The 6682-nt window shown below is 46.2% G+C and overlaps 1 long non-coding RNA gene across 1 annotated transcript in view; it reads left to right on the top strand.

Annotated features, from left to right (window-relative positions):
• Positions 1 to 1361: 1361 nt before the first annotated feature.
• The window catches only part of LOC144098873 (uncharacterized), a 240719-nt gene continuing 235398 nt past the window's right edge, over positions 1362 to 6682 (top strand). Inside the window, exons 1-2 of the long non-coding RNA XR_013307260.1 lie at positions 1362 to 1505; positions 1589 to 1779. This is a non-coding gene — a long non-coding RNA (uncharacterized LOC144098873). The remainder of the gene's footprint in view (positions 1506 to 1588; positions 1780 to 6682) is intronic.

The raw sequence follows: 6682 nt of genomic DNA, 5'->3' as shown, positions 1-6682 counted from the left end.
AGCGCCGAGATGCAGTCGTCGTCATGAGGGCACCCCTGGAGGAGTTCGTACCCGTGCGGTCAATTCTGAACCCTGTACAATTGTCTGGAAGCATTCGTTTAGCGAATACATGGACTGTTGGCTAAACTAGTAGCAGATATCGTAATCAGCAGCCACGGGACCCTGAGCAGTCTCGCAGCGCGGCTGCGCGGGCGGCGCGAAGTGAAGACAGAGACGGGTATTGGTCGATAGCAAAAGTGCGGCATCGTGTCGCTGTATTGTGACCAGTGTCAGCTACGGGCCACCGACACAGACATCCGCCGATCATCGGCGTCGGCGTGGCAAAGCGAAATACGACGCATAAACCGCGTTGGCATACGCGGTATGGCGACTCAGATCGGCCGAAGCGAGCCGCTTGGTTTCAGGACTCGGTGTCGTTCCTCGCTCGCTTGGCTTTTCTCAGCACATCGCTGTACCGACTAAGTTTGTCGGCATATGATTTCAAAAGACGCTGCTATGCACAACATGTGTTCGAGAGCAGAGGACGCAGCAATACGGGCGTCACAACTTTTGGGGCCCATGTGACCAGGGTTGCTGCTCTTCCCTGATCGTGACGTCGCAGCACACCCCGGCGCTCAGAAACCGAAAATGAAATCGCTCAGTATAAATAATACAATAATAAATTATTTACCGCACATATATGAATTGCGCAGCGTGTATCACGCGGCCTGGGGCAATACGCAACTTTTGAAACAAAGAACAAGCCAACCAAATTTTTGGTGTCTCCGCCCCTTTAAGATTATCTTTCTGAAGACAATAAATATACACAATGTTTGTTTTTGTAATAAAAAAGTTCATGCACTACTTCTGGCCAGTTTTGTACTGAGTGTCCTTCGATTCTGTAGGGTGTTCAAACAGAAGCGTTTGCGGGTCGGTAGGCTGGAAACGCCGATTGGTCGGTGGGATGCGTGTCTGCGTGACTTTTTTCGCTTCGCCCTCGTTCTCAACCGGATGTGGGGTCGCCGCGCCTCTCTCGGCCTGTCCCTGGAGTGCCTAGGGAATCGCTAGGGCCGGCCGGCCGGCCGCCGGGCGTGCGTGGTCTGCGGGCATTCTCTTCGTGAGCGTAGGCGGCGACGCGCGCGTTTCGGGAGCTGTCCAGGTATGGCTTTTTTTTTTGCGTGGTGCGCTCGTCGGCGACAGCCAGCTGACATTTCTGTACAGTTCTTGCTTCCACGACATTGGGACGACCCCCAAAAGGCGCTGACCCGCGAGAAATCGCCAGCGACATAAAGGTACGCATTTTATCTCAAATTTCGCTTCATGAAGTGCTGTACCGCTTACCTACATGCCTTGGGCATTCCATTTTCCTGCTGCAGGAGCACGTCGTGCTGGTGTTCAAAATTTTGCAACTCCATTACGACGACCCACATAAGGTGCGGTTTGAGGACCGCCGGCGTCGCCATCTGAACCGCCGTCTGACAGCCACGATGAAGCGCTTGTCGGGCGTGCACGTTCTCAATCACGAGGTAAGGGTTGAACAACGTTTTCGCAAGTTTTCTCGTGCAGAACTCGCCAAATTGCGGCGCTTGTAACGTAACTTTTTTTGCAGCATCGTTTCCTGGATGCTTCTGGCGAGCCGATGCTGTCCTTATTTGCCGCGGACCGATACCACGTGGCGAGACGCCGGGGCATCGACCCCAGTGCGCCTTTGTTCCTTTGCAGTGGCAAGTCCAGGGTAAAAGTGGCCACGATAATTCTGCCACTACAATCTGCCGTTTAGGATCGCTATCAGCTGTAACGGTAAGTCCAGAAGTTCCGACTCGCGCATTGTGGAAATCGCGCCTGGCCTAAGTGTCCAGCATTCACCCAGTGCAGTGCAGGTTTGTTTAATTCCTTAGAGACTTCTCGCACTTTGTCGAAATCGACGGCAGCCGTGAAAATTTACATATTAGACCTCGCTACGGCGTTATCCCAGCGCAGCGCGCCTTTGTTTCTTTGCGTCGGCAAGCGTTAGAAGCGCGCGCCGTCTCGCGCTTTGTCCAAATCGGCTCTAAAACTCGCGCTAGGCCTCGTTGCCTGGTTGACAAAGTGCACGGCTTTGTTACTTTCAATGGCAAGCCTCTGTCACTACAGTCGGCGGCCTTAATTTTTATGATCGCTGTCAGCTTCAACAACAAGTCCAAGAAAAGTTATGACGATCGCGCGGTGTGGAAATCGGCGGTAGAGACAAAAAACTCGTGCTTGTAGCTGCAGGCTTACCCAGCTCCAGTGCGCCTTTGTTTATTTCCGTGGCGACTACCCGCGCTTTGTAGAAATCGATGCCAGCCGTGAAAATTTACATATTAGACCTCGCTACAGCATTAGCGCAGAGCGCCTTCGTTTCTTTGCGTTCTAACTTGTTTGCTCGTTACTTTTGTTCTTTTCAGTCGTTTCCTGAATCTTTTCAAAGAGCCGGGCTAGGTGGATGATTGTTTGCCGTCAGTGGAACCACATGGCGATCGCACTGCATACAGCACGACTTTGGTCCATGTGTTTTTTAAATAAAAACATCAGATGTCGAAGGTCGTGCCCGAGGATTGCTTCAACAGCTGGGGCAAAACCATGGGGACCGCACACGCTGTGTCGTCGCTGCCAAGTGAAGAGGCACAAAACGGCTGTCAACCTTAATAAAGGCCCTTCTCGGGGCCGTCTCAGTGTTTCCTGGCCGATCACACGCTTTCCACCCTGTGCACGTCTTCTCCTCATTTCCAATTAAATAGGTCCTTCAAACCCTGCAGAAGGCTTGAATTAGGAACTGCTAATATCAAGATGGTACTTGACAAACAATAGCGGCTACAATAACAAAGATGAAGAGGAGCTGGAGTTACACGCAAATAAAAAAGGTTGGAGGTACCCAGATAAGCTGAAATGGTTTTGGGCGGGAGTCCTAGTTATTCTATATAAGACTCAAATAATGCATATTCAGCGTTTATCAAGGTTTTTGTAGAAATATATAAATAATATTAAGCAGTCTAAACGAATAAGGAACCATGGATCACGCCAGAGCTCAGAAGAATGATAAAGAGCAAAAACAAGTACCATGCTTTTTTAAATAATCGCTTTCTTGAATCTCTTATTAAAAAAACAAGAAATAATCTAAATGCTGAGCTTAAGCGTGCTAAGATTGTGTATCATCAAAAACTATTCTCTGGTGTTAGAATGAAAAATTCAGACACTGTGTGGAAAGTTGCAGATAACTTGTTACGTCGCAATATGACAAATGCGCCAGCTCAACGAATAATCTATAGACCTCCTGCATCTTTGTAAACAAACGAGGTGGCGTTGCAGTCGCTAGCGAGCTCGTGGTCGGCAAAAGGCCAGGGAGTGTCGTCGCGGAGAGGTATTGAGCGCGGGTTTTCAAGGCTTGTAGGCGCGTTTTCAGCTTCTGCGAATCACAGCAATGGTTGATGTTTACAGCTTAGTAATTTCTTGAAGTACACGAGCACGCGTTGGCCACGTGCGGCGTATTCAGAGAAATAGTTCGCCACTGTGTATTGTATATATGGTTAGTAGTAAACAGAAAGCGTTTCTGCCGTTGATTTCTACGCTAGGCATTGAATAAAATAGGAAGTTTTTTGGCACTCTGCTCTAGCCAGAATGATTTTGCTTCGGGACAGTAGTGAGAGGATGTGTTGAAGATCTTTCGGCGGAGCAGACGTGCGCTCGCCGTCTGCTGACATACGTAGCTGGTGTCGTGCTGTGCGAAAAGTGGGGACAGCGTCGTGTACTTATTCTCCTCTAGCTGTCCCGCTTAAGCGCTGTTTTTATCCGCAGGATCACGCACCAGCCAGGCCGAGTTCTTCCCTTGTTAAACTGGTCGATTTCGTGAAAATTTTTGATTTCTGGAATTATTTTCTTTCTTAGCCCTCGGGTGTTCTGTTTCGTGACGAAAAATTACAGCAAAACATTCAGTAGAAATTTATAAAGTACGCTTTCGAGATGCGGTGTCGTCGAAAATTGTGAGGTAATTCCTTTGAGGCTTTCTTTGTGTTCAGGGCCGTATTTCTTTGACCAAAGCGCGAGCGAAGAGGCCAAAAACGAGGAAGTAAACGTTAAGGTTCGTTTTCTGACCTTTCACATTTTCTGCGATTGGCATCACTCACACCTTCGTAATTTCGTAACGCATGAAAATAGAATGATTCTATTTGACGCAAACGATTCCTGAGACGTTGAGGAATGTAATTTATCTCTCGATTTTTTTTCCTACAGGTGCAGTATTATGTCCGTTATTTTTGTAAGACACGTTTTCACGTAACTATGCATGCATAAGTACGTACATGATCATCTAAAAAAGAAGTAATAGCGTCATATACAGAACAAGGCTTTGTAAACATGCTGGCATAAAAAAATTGCGCACTTTCTACTCAATTAGTTAAGACCTTGAGGTGACTTGACGAGGGTCTTAATTATAATTACCCAAGAACTGCACCAGGTACAGCTAAAAATAAAAGACATTACCGAAACAAGCGCAGAAATTTCATATTTGCACCAAATTTAGTCTCATATCGCGTGCATAAATAACGAAAATACTTTTCATTGCCGCGCCCCCTCTCAATCTCGACACGTCTGTTAGTAGCACGCCTGCGGCTGCTTCTTTCCAAACAAGCTTCGCGGTCATGGACTGCATCATGAAACATGACACATGCATGATGCAATGAAAAAGCATGTGGCTTTTAGCACACTTAAGGTACGCTATTCTAAGCAAGCCAACGTGACCGCGCATGAACTTACCAGACTTCTTTCTACTCAAATCAAATAATCACGTCTGTCATATTAAGAAACACTTTCTAGTAAATATCAAATGCCATGAAACGTGCCATTAAAACATGCTGTGCTATTAACAAAAGAACGCATTCCTTGGGGGCGAGTGAACCTGCCGGCGGGGGCCCCGTGCACACCGCTCAAGGTGATAAATGCGTGCGCAGCTAGATACGTGCTTTTTTTTCCTAGCGCAGTTATAAGCGTACTATGCTGATGTTCAGGTGAATGAAAGCGGTAACTTACATGCTATTAAGTACATTGAGTGGCAGTGCCGATCGACTCCCAGACTTCGCGCTTTAGTACCGCGGCCCATTCCCCGTTAGCTAGTATACTAATGCGGTATTTATCGCGAGGAGCCTATCGGGGCTAATTTAAACTTCCTTTTATGCCACTACGTGGATCGAACAGTGACGCAGCTTATCAATACATGCGGCTTCTGCAGTGCGCAGGCATGATATGTAGCCGCCGGTAGCTGCAGCAGCGCGGTAGGCACCGGCTGGCCGTAGCTGTTTTGCCTACCATGCGAAAGTCGCTGCTGACATCAGCGCCACAGCATCTTTGTGACGTCGCGGAGTGAAGGAGGTCCATAAGGGCTCTGAATTATCCGGTCAGACTCTTGCTGGCCATTTAAACAGCAATTTCTTAACTACCCATTTACCTATGATGCATCTACCTGAAGTTCCTTCATCTTGTAGCCCTTTCGAAAGCCTTTTCCTTGAGCCCACCAATGAGACCTTTATGAATTTGAATAATAGCAAAGCCTTAGATGTTGACAATATTCAGATAAAACCAGTCAAATATGTACTATCATATATTGCACCTGTGCTTACATACATCTTCAATTTGTTAATTGAAAGGGGGTTTACCCGGAATAAATGAAGAAAGCAAGAGTGACAGTTGTGTCTAAAGGGGGAGATAAAGATGTAGTGTCCAATTATAGAATAATATCTGTGAATCCAGTCTTTTCAAAGGGCTTGGAAAAAGTAATCTTTTCCCGTGTAGTGAACTTTTTAATGCAAAACAAATCCTGTCTGATGCTCAATTTGGCTTCCGAAGGAGAAAGTCGACGGAAACGGCTTTGTTATCACTTAAGGAATGTATCCTGCAAAACACTGAAGCAGGTATTCTCACTCTCGGATTCTTCATTGATTTTAGTAAGGCTTTCGATTCCCTAAACCATCAAATTTTAACTCATAAACTTTCTCAAAACGGAGTTCGTGGAACACCTTTAGACCTCATGAAATCATACCTGCAAAATCGAAAACAATCTGTCTATATCCACAACCATCAGTCTTCTTTTCTGGCGGTACGAAATGGTGTGCCTCAAGGCAGCATTCTGGGCCCGATGCTTTTTAACATCTATATAAATGACATTGTGCATATTTATGACAAAGCGAAATTTATTATATACGCCGATGTTAGCAGTTTACTAATCCCTGGTCACGACATAAACAAGTTAATTGAAGAGTTCAACGTAATCCTTACGAAACTAGAGAACTGATCCTCTTCTAATTGCCTCCAAATAAACCATACAAAGACTAAGGTAATAATTTTCCGTTCAAGGAACAAGCCAGTCGAACTACAACGCGCTCATAAATACGCAGGTCAAGAAATTAAAATTGTAGACAGCCACAAAATCCTTGAAGTTACTTTCTCGTCCCATCTCAGGTGGGATCGACATGTGGAAAATATTTGCAAAAAGCTCTCTTTAGTAGCAGGTGTTCTAACACGATGTCGATGGCTCCTTCCCACTCACGTGAAAATTCAAATTTATCATGCTCTTTTCGGTTCTGTCTCTCTGTTTGGGCAACCACCACAAAAACAAATGTGATAAAAATACAGGTTCTCCAGAAAAAAATGATCCGCTACATTGCAAACCTTCCTTATCTGTCTCTCCAACCCA

Source organism: Amblyomma americanum, chromosome 1 (assembly GCF_052857255.1).
Source record: "Amblyomma americanum isolate KBUSLIRL-KWMA chromosome 1, ASM5285725v1, whole genome shotgun sequence".
Taxonomy (NCBI): Eukaryota; Metazoa; Arthropoda; class Arachnida; order Ixodida; family Ixodidae; genus Amblyomma; species Amblyomma americanum.
Note: the sequence above shows the minus strand (reverse complement) of the source record. Positions and strands in the feature narration are given on the sequence as shown.